The sequence below is a fragment of the Erpetoichthys calabaricus genome, chromosome 12, assembly GCF_900747795.2.
Source record: "Erpetoichthys calabaricus chromosome 12, fErpCal1.3, whole genome shotgun sequence".
In the NCBI taxonomy this organism is placed as follows: Eukaryota; Metazoa; Chordata; class Cladistia; order Polypteriformes; family Polypteridae; genus Erpetoichthys; species Erpetoichthys calabaricus.
In genome coordinates, this window is record NC_041405.2 from 108,000,016 (window position 1) to 108,018,392 (window position 18,377).

The 18,377-nt window shown below is 36.5% G+C and overlaps 1 protein-coding gene across 1 annotated transcript in view; it reads left to right on the top strand.

The window, feature by feature from the left end:
• Positions 1–631: 631 nt before the first annotated feature.
• The window catches only part of LOC114662485 (fibronectin type-III domain-containing protein 3a-like), a 142,447-nt gene continuing 124,701 nt past the window's right edge, over positions 632–18,377 (top strand). The window contains exon 1 of the mRNA XM_028815976.2: positions 632–1,001. The gene's annotated coding sequence lies outside the window, so the exon portion shown is untranslated. The remainder of the gene's footprint in view (positions 1,002–18,377) is intronic.

Here is an 18,377-nt window from a genome sequence, read left to right on the forward strand (position 1 = left end):
ATATATATATATATATATATATATATGTAGATATGTATATATATGTGTATATGTATATATATGTTTATATGTGTGTGTGTGTATTTTATATATATAAAACACAGCAACACTCATAACAATGACAACACAATTACATTGACAATCATGTTACGTTATTTTTAAAATGTTTCCTTTTTTTTTCATAACCTCTTTAACACACTACTTCTCCGCTGCGAAGCGCGGGTATTTTGCTAGTATATAATACTATAGAATGTATAGTAGTACTGTATACACTTCTATACCTGTAAATAATATATGTGTGTGTTAAAGATTTATAATTGTATACCGAGTTAACTAAATCTTCCAATCATTGATAGAAGTAAAACAAACCATATGAAACTGTATAAATTTAAAAGTTCAGAAAATGTTTTCCAAACATTAAACCATGCCGCTAGATGAAATATATATTTCTCAAAATAAATAAACCAGTGGCGGTTTACAGAACAGCTTTTAACTATTTACCCTGACCGTGTTCTGAACTCCAATTACCACCGATTTATACGCAAATAAATCATTGCTGTGAGAAAAAGGTGTGAAGAATGCGCACCGCAGTCCACAGCCCAGCTTAGAAGAGCACAGCACACGACATACGCACAGGTACAGCAGAGTCGCGCGCACCCAGCCGGCCAACCGACAGCAACCAGGCGCTCCTGGCCTCTAGCGCTCTCGCGACACGGCGCATGCCCAGCCCCCTCATTCCGTTATGGCGGCGCGGTCTGGTTGAAGCGGAGCTGCCTGACATTCATTGCAGACAAGGCAGCGGGTGGTGACCGAAGGGGGAGAGAGAACGGACAAAAGGACATTGGGAACTGTTTTCATTTCAAAGTAAAAAAAAAAAAAAAAAATCAGAACAAACGCACAATAAATAAAAGGAAAGCGAGAGTCGTACACGAAATCACATGAAAGTTGCTTTTGGCAGAAGTTCGGCCATCTCTTCCAGCACTCCGGCGTAAGACATTGCGGTAAATTGGCTTTGATTTTTTTTTGTTTCGGATGGGATGAATGATTGGGCGGGGGGATATGGTGCTGAAATATTTGTCGGGTGTTTCTTTTCCAGAAATCTGGTTGGAACTGATTGCTCTCTGTTACCTTATCGGGTTTAATGTGCAGACATTTAAAATGTGTTTATTTTAACAGTTTGCATGTTGCAGCCTAGTTCATAATCGGTGAATATGCATGGCGTTTTGTAGTATTTTAATGTTTATTGTGCTTGATGTCGGTTGTGTCTTTTCTTATCTTCGGAGACATCGTTGCCTGAAGATACATTGTTTGTTGGGATAGTGGCTGCAGGATGGTACTTCTCTCTTACGTCCCCCCACACATTAAACTTTTGTTATTATTTATTTATTTTTGAGTAAAAAGTCTGTTGTCAAGAACTGATGATTTAATTTCATGCAGGATATTGGTTACAAAGAAAGTGGGTCTAAATGCAGTATTTTATTTTTCTTATTTATATTCAATACATATATTTGTTGTGTTTTGTTTTCGTGTTTTAACGTATACTTATGTATGTATTTGTACATAGTATACGAAGACTATTTGGTATTATACGTCACCATTTAACTAGATCAGTCTTGTCTAAACATTGTAGCCGACTAGTTAATGCCACGTAAGCTTAACGTGGAAATAAATTTCTTCTGTTCGGGACTAGAAGAAAACAGCAAGTCAATATAGTAAATAGACTAAAATAAGCACGGTAATTATGTTTCTGTGAAATTCGTGTGTGAAACCATAAAGTAAAAAATAATTATCTTCAGATCCTGCGGTGGTTGTTATGCTTATGTCAGTGACGTCACTATGTATATTACATTATCAGGAAAGTTGGGAAGTCGGCAAATCTTTGATGTGACAGTAGGCGCCCCTTCCCTCCAACCACAACACAGTTTTATTGTTTAAATGGATGTAATTACTATGCGTTTATCTGCATAGTTGCAATGTCGGACACTTTGGATCAGAGGGGGAACAATCTCTGGAACAGTAAATACAGATGCGGTACAGTGGGTTCTTTGTGAACTGCAGTGATCTGCAGCATACCCATGAGACATCCGGGCAAGTATGTTAACTTGCTGTTATACTGGGTTAAAAGTTGTTTTTTTTTTCCTTCCAAGTTTCACTTTATTTTGATGATTTCTATTTTTATTTTATCTCAGTCCCTGTAGCAATGGACATCAAGGTCTGTGTAAGACACCAATTCATTGCATGGCAAACTTGTGCTGTGTACTAATTCACACTGGACTAATCTAGCATTGCGGAGAGTAAAGTAGGGTCACTGGAAGAATCCTGCACGTGCTGTATATGGAAGAAAATGCATATGTCACACTGTAGGCAGGAGGGAGCTGAGCTGTGGTACCAGTAAACCAACCAGTCTTTCGAATATGGATTTTTTAGAAATAAAACCTCAAATTATTTAGAGAGAGAGATATATAAAGTTTTAAAGTAATAGACCACTGATTTCCAAACATGCACAATTTTTAGTAATTGTTTTCATTCAAAATTATTTTAAGCAGTGCCTTCTTAATCAATGCTGCATGCATTTTAGTTATTTTATTTTTAATAAATGTCTGAACAGTTTGAGTTACTTTTATAAGACATTTTGTTGTTTTTTAAGGAATACCTTGCAGTTTAGAAAATTTTTTCCATAAGTTTTTAGGGCAGTGGACATGATGGATGCGAAAACAGCAAATTACAATGACATTTGACATTTACATTTATAAATGCCTAACAAGGAGACTACTTTCATTATACATACCAACCTGCTTCATAAAAAAATAAGTGTTTTCAATGCAGTATACAAAATAATAATGCCTTTTGCTGAATACTTTGAAAGATTACACCGCACTGTCTGATTTAATATTTAATCTGCAGAATATATGCAGAAATAATAATTTTCTATATACAGTGGAACCTTGGTTCACGAATGACTCGGTACACGTACAAATCGGTTTACGACCAAAAAGTTCGCCAAACTTTTGCCTCGGTTCACGACCACACACTCGGTATACGAACAAGCCAGTTTCCATTTCGGTTTGTATACGTTCAGTCTCTCCCTGTGCATTTCCTGTGCAGCAAGTAAGCAAGAGAGAGAGAGCACGAGATGCACACACACACACACACACACACACACACACACACAGGCAGCATGAGAGAGAGCTGGATGCATAAAGTAGGAAGGCAGTTAACGAATGCACTGGGCTTGATTTTGTTTTCACTTCTGTTTACAGCGATTGGTTCGTAGCTTGCATTGGTACAATGTTACTTTTCTTGGTGGTTTATTAAATTACGGATTTTTTCAAATGTTCATTTTTTTCCCTGTGCTTAAAACTCATTAAAAAAAGTCTTTTTAGCCAGTGGTTGGTAGCGCTATAGCGCGAACTATTGCAGTGTTAGTTTTCTCTGTTGTTCAAGGTTTTCTCAGTGTTATTCAATGTTTTTACATTTAGTTTACTATTACGCTGTGCATTCTATGGTTTGATTAACTATATTTGTGCTTAAAAACTTAAAATATATATATTTACATACAGTTCGTATGGTCTGGAACGGATTAATTGTATTTACATCTTTTTAGTTAGCCAATAAAAGGTGTCATTTTGCTTGGCTTTTTTCTACATTCATAATGGCTAACACGGTACAACACCCTAGTACTACTTAAATTTCAATTAATCTGTTTAAATTTTAAATGAATCCGGAGCTGGGGGATTCCTTAGGACTGGAGATTAAAGTTAATTAGAATATTTGATTTTTTTTTTTTTTTGTATCATGAGTAAAATCGGAAAACCATTTTTGCATTTTACAACTCAGTTTTGAAATTTGCTTTAATTTATTGCTGAAATGTTGTATAAAAAATGGTGAACTTGCTTGTTCTTATGCAGTAATAATCAGATATGCATGTGTAATTTTGTATGATGGGTTGTGACAGATAGGGGCACTCCTGAGCAGACTCTAAACCCAGAATAATACTTATGACTCAAAATCCAGTAAAAGGGGGTTTACTGAAGGCAGAAAAAAGATTCTTAAAAAAAAAAAAAAAAGAACTGCATAGCCATACACACAAGGAAAACGGCAAACACTAAGTCATTCAGAGACCTTAATATACACTATAAGTCTGCATCTACATACCTTCTTCCCTCCTGCTTCTCCTCTCATCCATAACACCGGCATATCCTCCTCCATTTTCCTGCTGAGTGAGCCCTTGTATCTGCTGTCCTTTCACCATCTAGCATGTTTAGATGTGTGACATCTCCTTGGTCTGTACAGTACAGGATACCACCAATCTCTAACTTTTACACATGATCTATATATCACATTAAATTTATTTAGAGTAATGAACTACTAAAGAACTAACTGCCAGATTAACTAAATTATTAACACTGTTTGTGTGTGTGTATAGTATATTTGCATGTGTTATAGCCAAAATGTATACATTTTATGTGTCTGTGCTTAAATTGTCTTATTCATAAATCTAATATATACCTGTGCCTTTCTTCTTTTAACATGTTGAAGATAGACAAAAGGCTGTTGTAGGTTTACAAGCTTATAATAATAATAATAATAATAATAATACATTTTATTTATACAAGGCGCCTTTCAGGGAACTCAAGGACACCGAACAACAATAAATAAATAAATAAATAAATAAAAGACACAATTATAAAAAACTTAAAACATCAGAAAATCTAGAAATTAATTAAAACCAAACAAAACCATTATAATCAGGAGGAAAAAGAAAAAGCCATTTTAAACAGATGCGTTTTAAGTTTACATTTGAAGGATGAATATGATTTGATATTTCGGAGATCCGCAGGCAATGAATTCCAGAGCTTGGGAGCAGAACGGCTGAAAGCTCTGCTCCCCATGGTGGTTAGACGGGCGGGAGGGACAGTCAGATGGGTGGAGGAAGAGGATCTAAGGTTACGGGATGGAATGGCAACATGAAGAAGGTCAGACAGATATGGAGGGGCGAGGTTATGGATGGCCTTAAATGTTAATAGTAGAATCTTAAAATCAATACGAAACTTAATCGGGAGCCAATGAAGCTGCTGCAAGACCGGAGTAATATGGTGAATAGATGGGATTTGAGTGATGATACGTGCTGCAGAATTTTGGACTAACTGAAGCTCATGAAGAGATTTATTCGGGAGACCAAAGAGGAGTGAATTGCAGTAGTCCAGCCGAGAAGTGACAAGACTATGAACAAGAATGGCAGCGGTGTGAGGAGTGAGGGAGGGGCGAATGCGATTAATATTACGTAGGTGGAAGTAAGCAGACCGGGTGATGTTATTAATGTGAGATTGGAAGGATAGAGTACTGTCGAGGATGACACCCAGACTCTTGACCTGAGATGATGGGGAAACAACAAAGTCATCAATAATAAGAGAAAGATTATTGGTTTTGGATAATGATGATTTTGAACCAATGAGGAGAACCTCAGTTTTGTCACTGTTTAATTTAAGAAAATTCGAAGAAAACCAGGATTTAATTTCAGCAATGCAGTCAATAAGCGAGGGTGGTGGAAAAGAGGAGGTGGGATTACCAGCAAGGTAGAGCTGGGTGTCATCAGCATAACAGTGAAAATTAATGTTATATTTGCAAAAAATATTCCCAAGGGGAAGAAGGTAAATAATAAAAAGAAGAGGCCCCAGGACAGAGCCCTGGGGCACACCAGAAGTAACAGTGGTGGGTTGGGATGTGAAGGTTTTAAGTTGTATGAACTGAGTGCGGCCTAAGAGGTAGGATCTAAACCAATCAAGTGGAGTGTGGGTAATGCCAATCAGAGATAATCTATTAAGGAGAGTGGTATGACAAATAGTATCAAAGGCCGCACTCAGATCAAGGAGGATGAGAATAGTGATTAGACCAGAATCAGCAGCCATAAGGAGGTCATTAGTAATTTTAACAAGTGCCGTTTCTGTACTATGAAGGGGGCGAAAACCAGACTGGAACTTTTCATATAGATTATTGTGAGATAAATGGGTGTGAAGTTGGATAGCTACTATTTTTTCAAGAATTTTGGAGATAAAGGGCAAGTTAGAAATGGGGCGAAAATTATTGAAATTAGTAGGATCAGCACCAGGTTTTTTTAGTATTGTAATTAAGATATTGTTGTCTTTAGTATTTCATTGGTGATTGTTGTGAAAATGATCCAAAGCTTCACTGTCTTAGCATGCCATACATTTTTAGAGAACTATTTAGTACATTTGATGTAATAGTGATTTTTCTTTTGATACATTCTTTTTTAATGCAGTTAAGATGTTTTACATCACAATTTTGTGTTAATTCATTTAATTAAAAATTATGTATTAGTTTAATGATACATTTTTGCTTCTTTTCACCAGTTCCCTGTGTAAAAAGCTTTTTTACTTTTACCTTTTGAACAAAATATTTTTGACAGGGTCATATGCACTCACATAACAGGAAGCAGTGAAGTTTACCAAAAACTCACTCCATGAAGCAATCTGTGAGGCAGTATGTTCAGATTGTTGCAAAAGTATGCTGTAATACAATGAAAAGAGAGACGTCCAAGATATCCTTCTTAGAGTGGATTAGTTGAGCGTTCTTTTCTGAATTCCTGAAAGATTCATTCACCTCTCTCACACTGTAAAGTGCTATGTTACACATTTAAAGTTTTATGACCACAATCTATAAAAACGTTTGTCATTTTTTCAAGATCAGCACTTGGTAGCACTGATATACAGGACCCAGAATATTTTAGCACATTTTTCTTGACAAGATAGGTAATATGATCACCTGTAGCTATCGGGAGTGTTGTTTACTTTGTAAAAACCCCATAAATCTCTCTTCTTCCTGTGTGTAAGTACAGTAATCAGATATTGATGTTTAAAACAAACGTGGCTCACAACCTGCAGTTTCGTGGTTCAAATGAAGGCTGAAGTCCCAACATCACTGGTCTTGCTCAAATCAATGACTCTTCTAAACCTTTTCATTGTAATATGAATACTTTGACTCATTTAATATTACCCACTGAAAATGTTTACAATTTATTTAGGGAGTTGTATGTCAGTTAAGACATAAGTATTCTGGTGTATATTCTCCTCTTTGTTGAGCATTAGTAGTTTATGATGCAAGTCTTTTTGTGGGAGCAGGTTTGATTGCTTTTGTAGTATATCATTCTGTTACTCTTGGAATTATGCTTATCTGAAAACACACATATCAGAGCACATATTCTCTATGTTTATGGCCCTTTAAGTTTTTGTTGTTACTTTAAAAGTGTTTTTCAACCACTGAGTTGCCACTGGTGGGTCGTAGTGTGCCGTCATCGATTCATGAATGGGTTGCAGTGGTTCATCTTGATGATTGACAGTGCTGTGTGATGTTTCTTAATTTCTAAGTGAGCTTGTTTCAACCCAGTCTCCCGATTGTGCTTGTTTCACCAAGGGGGACCAACATCCCCCCCCCCCCCTTACCAATGCTTGTTTCAACAAGCTGCAAGTGGGTCTTCAAAGAATTTAAAAAGGCAAAACTAGGTTAAGAAACATATTTTATAAATTTTCATTAATTTGTGAATATCTTTTATCAATATAATTTGGGTCAGTTTTTTATAGTTATTTAACATCCATCCATCCATTTTCCAACCCGCTGAATCCGAACACAGGGTCACGGGGGTCTGCCGGAGCCAATCCCAGCCAACACAGGGCACAATGCAGGAAACAATCCTGGGCAGGGTGCCAACCCACCGCAGGACACACACAAACACACCCACACACCAAGCACACACTAGGGCCAATTTAGAATCACCAATCCACCTAACCTGCATGTCTTTGGACTGTGGGAGGAAACTGGAGCGCCCGGAGGAAACCCATGCAGACATGGGGAGAACATGGAAACTCCACGCAGGGATGACCCAGGAAGCGAACCCAGGTCTCCTAACTACGAGGCAGCAGCGCTACCACTGCACCACCGTGCTGCCCTCGTTATTTAACATTTTCAGCTTAAAATATATTTTATTCATATTTAATATTTTCTATTTTAAACAGTATTTGCTTAAAAAGCCAATTGTAAATATGACAGTTAAATCAGTAACCCTAACACTGAAGCCAGACTGGCTCACTGAAGGCTCTGGTGGCCATTGAAGAACATGTTTGCCTACTCCTAATATAAAGTGACCTACAGACATCGTGGCTCTGTAGACCATTAATGTACTGTGTATTACATACAGCTCTTCTTCATTTATTTATTTTTCTTCTTTTGTAAACAGTGTACAGGTATTTTTTTATTTCGTATCTTTTGATGTCTGGCTTATTTGAGAAAGTGAAGATGACTAATACAAATCAAATAATATCCTCTATTTAGGGACTCCTTAATGATTGTTTTATTGTAATAGGTGAAGATGTATGTGTACCATCTCATAATGTTTTTATAATGTTAGCAGTATTAATGTGCTGCTTTAATTTCTAGTGCCTGTCTGCATGCAGTGCATAACCTTAGATGAAAACATTAAAAGTGCTTTTCACTCTATATCCCTATGTGTGTATATGTAATAGTACAATCTAAATTTCTAAAACAAATCAATCAGAGGGCACAGTCATGCTCAAATCCTTACTCACACTAAGCCAACTTGGTTGCTTAAAATAAAATTGAAGGACTAAAACAACTGTTAATTAACTGAACAGCTCCAGATTCCATACACTTGTTGTAGTGTAACTCTCAGTGAAGGGGTTTTCTTCTTTTCCCCTTAGATATAACTGTACTAAAGCTCAAAATACCAAGGGACGGTCACCCAGTTACACATAAAAAATATGTAATTTGTAGTTTCAACCTAAAATCCTTTAATATGATATACTAGGCTTCATTTATACTTTCTGTTGTGTTATATTTATGAAAAGCTGTGCTCTTTGACTTTGTATTTTTCTAGTATCTATTTGAGAAGTACCTGTAGTGTTGGGTTGGATGCGTCCTGGTCTTCCTCTGCATGGTTACTGTCTGCATACATTTTTCTATAAATATTCCTTATTCTTTCTAAAAATCTTCCTTGCTCTTAAAGAAACAAATGGCATGCACATCTTCAAGGGAGAGTACCTTGGTCACAGTTATTTGGACGTGTGTGTGACAGAAAGCTAATGTGTTGTCTCTGATGCTTGTTAAAAATGAGAGGTCGATGCCATAAGTATTGTGCAACCTGCTCAAATAGTTCTTCATATTTGTGAATTAAAGCATTTTTCACCAGTAATTCAAGTGCTGCTATTAATCTAGTTTGAAGGAAACTGCGTGCACTACTAAGTACACTTAATTCAGTAGAACGTTGGCTAGAAAGAACATTATGCAAAAAATATTCTTTTTATATCTTACTTACTCCATATAATATGTAATGATAGCTAAGAAAAGTTTTTAATCTAATCAAATGGTTGTACGGTTTTTGATTTAACTGGTCTGTATTCATTAGGAGATGAGGCACCTCACCTGCCTTATTTGGAATAGGAACAATGCAGGATGTGCCACAGCAGTGGCACTTTCTGAAGCCTTATGGACAGACTGAACAGGTGACAGAGGTCAGCAGAGGCCTTAAGAACTCAAGGGCTTACTCTTTCTGGTCCCTCAGTTTTTCCTGTGTGTAGCTTACTCAGTTGTCTTCTCATTTGGTCTTCAGTTATGGACAGTCTACAGTGATGGTCAGAGATGGACTTGTAACTGGTCATTCCAGTAGACATGGTAGGAGTTATCGATGTACTAGGGATGATGTGGGGAGACTAGTGATTGGAAGAAGGTGGCAGTGAGAGGGAAAATCTATTAAATTTGTTTCAGGATGTAAATTTCGTACATATCCCCATGAACCCTGGATTACTTGAGTCCAGTAATTATGCCCAGTCCATTCCAGACATCCTTTATGGCAGGGGTCGCCAACTCCAGTCCGGAGGACCACCGTGGCTGCAGGTTTTCACTCCAACCCTTTTCTTAATGAGTGACCTGCTTTTGCTGCTAATTAACTTTTTTTGAACTAATTTTAATTGACTTGCTCTTGAAGACTCAGACCCCTTAATTGTTTCTTTTTCCTTAATTAGCAGCCAAATAATAATGAGATACAAAATGATCCAAAACAACTGGTGTCCATCATACAATATCTGAAAATGAAGAACAATAAAGTTCTCAGGGATGCTGGTCTGCTCAGGTCCCCAAAACATTTTAACAGTTGCTCTTAGAAAGAGAAAATTGACAATTTCAGAAAAGTCTGCTAATGCATCACAAGAGCAGCAACAAACCACGGAATTAAAGAATGGGTTTAATTAACGACAAGAATTGGCACCTTATTAACCAGCTGGTTGGAGTGAAGTTGGTTGGAGTTTGAGGCCCTGACTTAGGTGGTCTTCTGTTGGCTCCCTCACTTCACATTTCATTTCTGTTTGGGTGCCATTTAAGGAAAGAAATGAAGCAATTCAGAGGAACAAATCTTAAAAAAAGCAATTCAATTAACATTAATTCTCAAGAAGTTATTTAGCAGCATAAACAGGGCACTCATTAAAAAAGGGTTAAAATGAAAACCTGCAGACATGGTGGTCCTCCAGGACCGGAGTTGTGGGCCCCTGCTTTATGTTATTCTGAGGGAGTTTGTTTTCTCTTTTAGCTTTGCAAGTTTCCTTTCCTTCACTCATCTTATTCTTTAGCACATGCTGTGCATCCATCCTTTAGAGCCTGTTTGTCACTGAATTTGAATATTCCTTTTCTCATTAAGGAGACCTTTTAGCTCCTTACTAATCCAGGGCTTGTTGTACTGTCTTTGTGGGTACTACTGTGTCGAGACAGAAGCTAATATAGTCTGTAATGCAGTGACAGAGTCCCTCAATATTGTCCCCATGTGACTTGCACATCTTTGTCCAACCTATCATTTGGAAGCAGTCATTCAGAGTCATTTCAGCCTCCAGGCTCTACTTCCTCACTGCTCTGGTGGTAACAGGTTGCTGTCTAATAACAGGCTTATAGCTGGGAATATGGTGAATCAGGTTGTGGTCAGATTTGTCTAACAGGGGCTAGCAGATTTCACTTAAAGGCATCTTTAACATATGAATACAGCAGGTCCAGCTTGTGGAACCAGTCACAACCTGATAGAAATTTGTCATCTCTTGTTTCACGATGTAATTTATCTTCCTGGGCAAATAACGTTTATAAATTTCGAAAGTCAGATTTGCAAACTGTAGTTTTAACTGTAATATGCTCCTTTTTACACTGTTCCTTATTCACATAGATGACCTGTCCCCCTCCTATCTTTTTTCCAGACTGCACAGGGTCTCTGTCGTCTTGAGTAAGATAAAATCCTTCCAGCATCAAAAGAGTGTCAAGTTTATCAGGTTTAATCCAGCTCTCCATAAAGCACAAAATAGCACTGTACATGTGTGCTCCATGGCCCACTGTAAGCACAGACAGTTATATCAATCTTTGATCAAACATTTCACATTACAGTAGATGGCAGATCAGTTCAGTGTTTTTTGGTTTGGTTTATTTAAGGCCAGGACAAACAGCTCCTGCGTTAAAGTGTAACTGAGCTTTTTCGGCGATCGTAGTGCAACTGGTTTATTATGGGAGTATTTAATACACTTTGCTTTCTTTTTCTCAGTGTCTCATACAGTTGAAGGTGTTGCAAACATAAGGTAGCCTTTGGGTTCTATTCAAGACTCCATCCAAGTTCAAAGCCCATTTGAAGTGCAGTCATGACAAGCTGGCACCTGGATTTGCGTGCATTGCAGTTTGTTGGTAAATTTAAAATCCATTTATCTGATGTCTGGTAGCTACTATCAGTGACAAGCTAGATCAGTTCTAATGTTAAATAAGACTACTAAGTAGTAAATAAGTTTAAAAAAAAAAAAAAAAAAAAAAAAAAAAAAAAAGGCTGTGAGAAATAGAGCTTCTGCAAAATGGCTGCTGCTTGCACAGCACCCTCAAGTAATATGACTATACAATAAGAGCAAGTTACTTATGTTAACCTGTTAAAAACACAAACATTCAAAGCTAGCAGAAAATTGTAGCTACTAGCTAGTGTTCCTCAGCATGTTCTTTTTTGATGACCTGATCATGATATTTCTCAGAAGGAATTTAATAAAGTTTTTTTTTTTTTTGCCAAAACTCTCTAGTCTATCCCCTCTGCTGTGTATCCACAAACATTTCACAGCTATGTTTGCTAATACATGCACACTGAGTCACTTCTTAACATGTAGAGTTGACTCGTTGGACCTCCCACACCTGACAAACTGTAGCTCACGTTTCTTGAATTTTGTTTTTGATGTGTCAAAATCCACAAAGCAACTTGGGTGATTCTGCAGCATATATCATATAATGCCAAGTAGCAACGTTGCTATCCTTATTGCCTTTCACCTGATTTTGTGCTGATATGAAAAACTATATTGGAGCTCGTAATTAAAGCTAAAATTGCATGGTTTATACACTGGTCCATGCTTGTGAAGATTATATATTTATGATCATTACCTAAAATTTTACACCTTAAATTTTGTTTCACCTCATCTTGAAGTCATCCAGTGTTGTAGTTCTCTAAGAGCACTAAATATGGTTACAGCTACAGATGTCATTTAAAAGAAATATACATTCATACTGTATGTCTTTAAAACTGAAATATTATGTTGCCTTTGCAATTTTTCTTTTAGTTCTAGGGAGTGAAAAAAGTTTGTCTGTTACTGTCTTTGAATTATGCATTTAAGTGTTTCCTCCTTGAATAAATGTTAATATGATGCAGACGATAAGTGTCAGTTGGGGGTGGTGGCAGACAAGCAAAAATTTGCATTTCTTTTAACATTGGAAAACTGCAAAGCCGATGCCAGTCAGTGTTGTTTCAAATCGTCACTTATTCTTGCCTAAGGCAAATTTGTCTACAATACATAAAGTTGTGTCATCCCACAACCAACTCTGTATAAAATTCAAAAGATCTTTTGTCTTACAGGACACTGGTAAACAATCTGCCACCGTCAGCCAGGGACCTCAAAAGAAGTATGAGCCAGAATCAGCTACTTCAAAAAATCATATTGGTCAGTTTTGTTGAAAGGGAAATAATATTCAGCAGGCTATGTTTCTCCAGTCAACAATGTAATTAGGATGGCAGCCCAATCACTTCACTTCCAGTGCATCATTCTGGTAATGCTCTCAAAGGTAAAATAAGAAACTCCAAGATTCGTACAGTATGTAGGATTCATTTTCCGTAACATGTTTCTAGCATGAATTTAATACCTTGGCATCTATGATTATTTTTTTTTTGTGATGATGGGCGGCAACAACTTTTCATGCATATTATTGTTACTTTACTTTTATTAGAAAACGATAACTTTTGATAGCGTATGTGGCTTATTAGAAACGATACTTTGACTGTTGCCAGCTTTATGGCTGCTCTTGAGCAGACCTTGAACCCTCTAACTGCAAAAATCAGCAACAGACTCTGGGGGGGAAAAAAATTTCAGCGAAATATATAGCACAGAATTACACAGAAAAGGGAAAACAAACTCTCAGTGACTCATGACTGATTATGCAATTTACACTAACCTGGAATCTACCTACCTTCTTCTAATTCCTGCCTTAAAGATTTGCAAATCCATCTCCAACTCTTTGTCGGAGAAGCCCATGCCTCCATTGGATTTCCAACTGCAAGCTCCCCCATCTAAAAGGTCAGTGGTCATTTTAAAGTTAGACATTATAAGAGTTCCACACTATTTTATGGCTGCCATAACTTTGAAGGGACGTGGCTGCAGCTACTAAGGAGAACTATCCTATGGCTTAGTAACTTCCTTTTGCAGCTTTCAACATTCTCACCAGGCTGTTGGCTCTTCCAACAGGTAATTGGCTTGCGTCCCAGGAGAGGTAGTGCCTTGCAGATGCTCTCTCCCCTGGTCCTTCCATTCATGTGGCGTCCAGGCTGGATAATGGCCGAGGCCATCCCTCACAATGTGTCTTTCTGTGTGGCACATATTCAGATGTAGTGGTTCTTGAAGAACAATAAATGTATTGTGCGGTTTATGTAGCATTCATATGATGTTCTAAAACTTAATTTAAACTTTTGGCATTCCTTTTAATGCTTGTGCCTCCCAGCATTGCTTGTATCCTTTTGCACTTTATGAATCTTTTGAAAGAAAAAGTTGGAATAAGTAAGAGAGAAAGAAATACCTAAGGCCTTCTTACTTCCTGCCATGCTTTCTTGTTCCATGAAATGGTCTGATGAGTTTAAACAAATGGCCTGCTTGGATGCCTGCTGTACTCTAGTCATGTAGGAGGAACACATGCTTAATCTTGTTGGATCTGTAAAATGAGATGTGCATCTCAAGGTTACAAATAAGGGTAAATTGCAAATCACTGTTATATTTATCCCTTTGTTTACTTACAGTTATACCTTCCAAATTTTAAAGATTTTAATTGTAGCTGTAGTGAAATTTTTAAATACGTCTAATAAAAGTTCTCTTTTTATGTTGTTCTACTAAAGCTAGAAATAATTGAACTCTCTGCAGAATAGTAAGAATATATATCTTTTCAGAATTAAATTGATGAGATTCCCATTTGTCTTATATTTGATTGTGTCACATTGAGTAAGACTAGTGATAAATGATACAGCCAAGTTTTATTTTACGTAGAGATTTGTGAAATTGACACAAATTTGTTTTGTGTACAATTTAATTTTTTTGGGTGAAAAGCAAAGAATATTACTCACTCAGGCCTTGTGTACTGCAGATTAACCTGCATTAGGCAGCTAACAAGTAAAATCAATTATATTGTACAGCTCTTGTTCACATCTGTGTAGAGAAGCACAGTAGATGTGCATTTTTTTTTTTCTTCGATAATATTCTGTACACTGGAATCCAGCCCCTTAATACTACTTAGCAACCATACTTTCCTGTATCTGGATTCCTACAGATGTGGCAGTGGCTATACAAGCTACCGGCATAATAAAGGAATGTGTGGAGTGTTATTTTTGTCTCTCAGGCATCTTTAGGATTGCGATCATCAAGATTTTTTAAAAAAATATAAAAGGTTAGATACTGTACTATGGGAACAACCAAAACACACTTTTCACAGCTCAATTAAATATCTTAGGTGCTAGGAGTCCAGTACTTTTTTAACAAAGAAACAAACATGTGGAATTAGTCCATGAAAATGTTAGGAACTAAATACCTTTATTCCTGTGTCACGCTGAATTACGCTGGTTGTGAGACAAAGGTTATACTGCAAATTCATTTTTCCCCAATTACTAGCTCATCAACAAACCAATAAATGCCCCATTTTTGATTCTCCAAGAATGATGTTGTTGTTTAGCTAGACTGTTTTTTCTTGAGAGAAATTTAGCCTTGGTTTCTTATCTGCCACGTGTAGTATTAGGGAAATGCATTTAGAAGAAGTACTATCAGTTCCAAAAAAAGTTAACTACTGCTTAAATTAATTTTGGGTAAAATACTGTGGTGTTTTTTTTTGTTTTGTTTTTTTTTTTTTGCTGCTGCTGCACAGTGAATAAGCTGTTAGCTTTCAAGTTTCCTTTCACATCCCAAGGATCTACAGGTCAAGTCAACTGTTGACTTTAAACTGGGCCTTTGTCAGGGAGCATACCATGTGATGCACTGTATACCCTGGTCATGTTTGATTCCTGCCTTGGGCTTGATCGTACTGCCATAGAATTTGTCCCCCTGTGAGCTTGTATTACAATTTGATGATTGGGAAAATGAGTGATATCATTAGATACTGTATATGGGTAAACTTTGCATCTTGCCTTATAATAAAACCTGGAAAGCATTTTTTCAGGTGCCTGTTCAAATGCTTTCCAGGCATTAATGAGATTGGCTGCACTCTTTTCCCCTTTTCTTTATTCTTTTTAATGTATGTTGTTGACAGACATAAATGAGACATCAGAGAGATAAGCCTCTCATCTGTTTAAACAGTCCAAAACATCTGCGTTCGCTGTTGATTGTGGCTGCATTCTGCATTGTACTTTGGGTGAATACTCATTGGTTATCAGCTTGCACTCTGTTTATCTCTCGTATATACACACACACACCCACACACACACACTCTCACACTCACTCAAATTGTTACCCCTGTACCTTAAGGTAAAATCAAACCTGCTTGATTTAGTCAGGGTGAATTGCAGATCAGTCTTGACTGATTTGCTAGAGACGTCCGCCTACATGACTGGCAGTCGTTGGGCATACCATGAGTACCTACAACTTGGTAGGAATAAGTAAATATATTCTATAACTGAAAATTACTGGAAAAATCGTAGTGTGATGGGTAGCAGTAACAGTGAAATTTCACAATACTTGATACCTAGTTGATACCCTTCAAAAACAGAAATCCCTTTGACAGATTTTTGTTTAAAGTACCTCCATTTTTTTCAATTGAACAATATTGTGCCTTTTTTGTAATAGACTATAAAATATATAAATACCTGCCTTGCGCCCTGTGTTGGCTGGGATTGGCTCCAGCAGACCCCCGTGATCCTGTGTTAGGATATAGCAGGTTGGACAATGACTGATTGACTGACTAATATTAACAGCATCTTTAAAATAGTGGTATATCCATCAAGTAGTTACCAAGTTATTATTTAATTAATCTATGATTGACATTCATAAATTTCAAAATACAAAGCAGGGCTTGAATTTTAATGTTTGAAGGACATAGGGATTTCCACATTGTAACAATTTTATAATCTTTAGGAGATTTCAGCATAGGATTTATATCATCATGGGCTTCCTGATTTATCTTACCATGTGCACTTTTCCAAATTTATTCTCTACATGTTCTCTCCAGCAACTGAAAAATGCTGCCTGAGATCAATAATAAAAATAAGAATCAAACATTATTATATCTGCACTGTTGATTAGTGAATTCCAAGACATTTCAGGATAATTTTAATTTTAACAAACTTGTTTAAGCTTTTTTGTAACAATCTTCTTAAAAAGTCCATTTTGTTAGATTTGTAACATTTGCTGTTTAAAGTGCATATTTGCATCATTAGCTAATTAAAAAAAAAAAACTTACTAAAAAATAATATTTAATGATGAGTCAAATTTGGGTTTTTTTTCTATACATTTGTCTCAGTCTTTAAGGCTTCTTGTGTGAAATCAAATCTAACAGTTTTACATGAATCCACTGTTTCAGAACTCCTGTAAAACACTTTCTTGGGCTATTTTCTGACTTTGAAGACTTTATTACTGCTTAGCCTGTGTACTGATCCTGAATTTTAATATTAATTGGATTAATGTCACCTGCACTGTATCTGATAGACTTCATTACATTTGCCAATGTACCTTTCAATATATGACATATGCGCTTTCGCTACTTTCAGCATATTTTAGATGTTACACCAATGAACATTAGTTGGGCTTCAAAAAACAAATGAATGATACAAATTTACCATTTGCAAATTCATATTTAGCAATGAAGTATACTGTTTTGCCCATCCTGCATAATCAGTGATTTGAAGCACTACATAAATTTTATTTTGGTATTCGCAAATGGGGCAGCTTATTTAATTCATTTTGTTGTGCAAGTGTGCAGTATTCTCTGACATTCCACAGTCCTGTATGAGTAACAGTGAAAGAATGAGCTCCCACAGCCCTGAACTATATAAACCAGTTAGAAAATGGATGGATGTTTGGACAGACATCTGTAGACACATGTGATGCAGTCAGAGAAAGAATGTGAAGCCTCCTTCACATTTTAGGGACTGTGTATGGCACTGTATTAAAAAGAAATTAATCTCATGATAATTTCATTTCCTCTTACAAGTTTGTGACACTAGTTAAATGTGATCCGTGATACAAGCATACGCAAATCTATTTCTGACCTAACTCCATAATGGAATAAAAGTGACAATCACAAAAGCCTGCATGTGTGTGTGTGTGTGTGTGATTTGGCATTTTTTCTTTTTAAAATAATAATGAGGATGATTCCTGCAATCATGCACTGACATTTTTTTGCCTTGAACACAAATCATTTCCAGACATGTTTACTGCTGTTTTTCTTTTTGTCATGTTAATAAAATGCTGTGTTTTTCCACTTGCATATTATTATGCTTTTCAAAGTAATTTTGTTTACTTTTAGTAACAAATGAGTTATATTTTTGGAATTTTGGTATTAACTTGGTACTGAAGTATCGTTCTTATGATATGCTTATATTGTATGCATAATTCAACATATAGTACATCCTGATAATCAAGTATCACCTCAGTATTTTACTTAAACATTTCATGTGTACTTAACATCAAACCATTTCCCAAACTTGTGTCATAAAATGTTTTGATGAGCTGCTGGATCCAATTCAGGCAACTAGTTTAAGTCGTTCAATGAGATGCAAGTTCATCATAGTTCAATGATTGGCACACATGCATATGCTGGAACTATCTGGAAAGAGC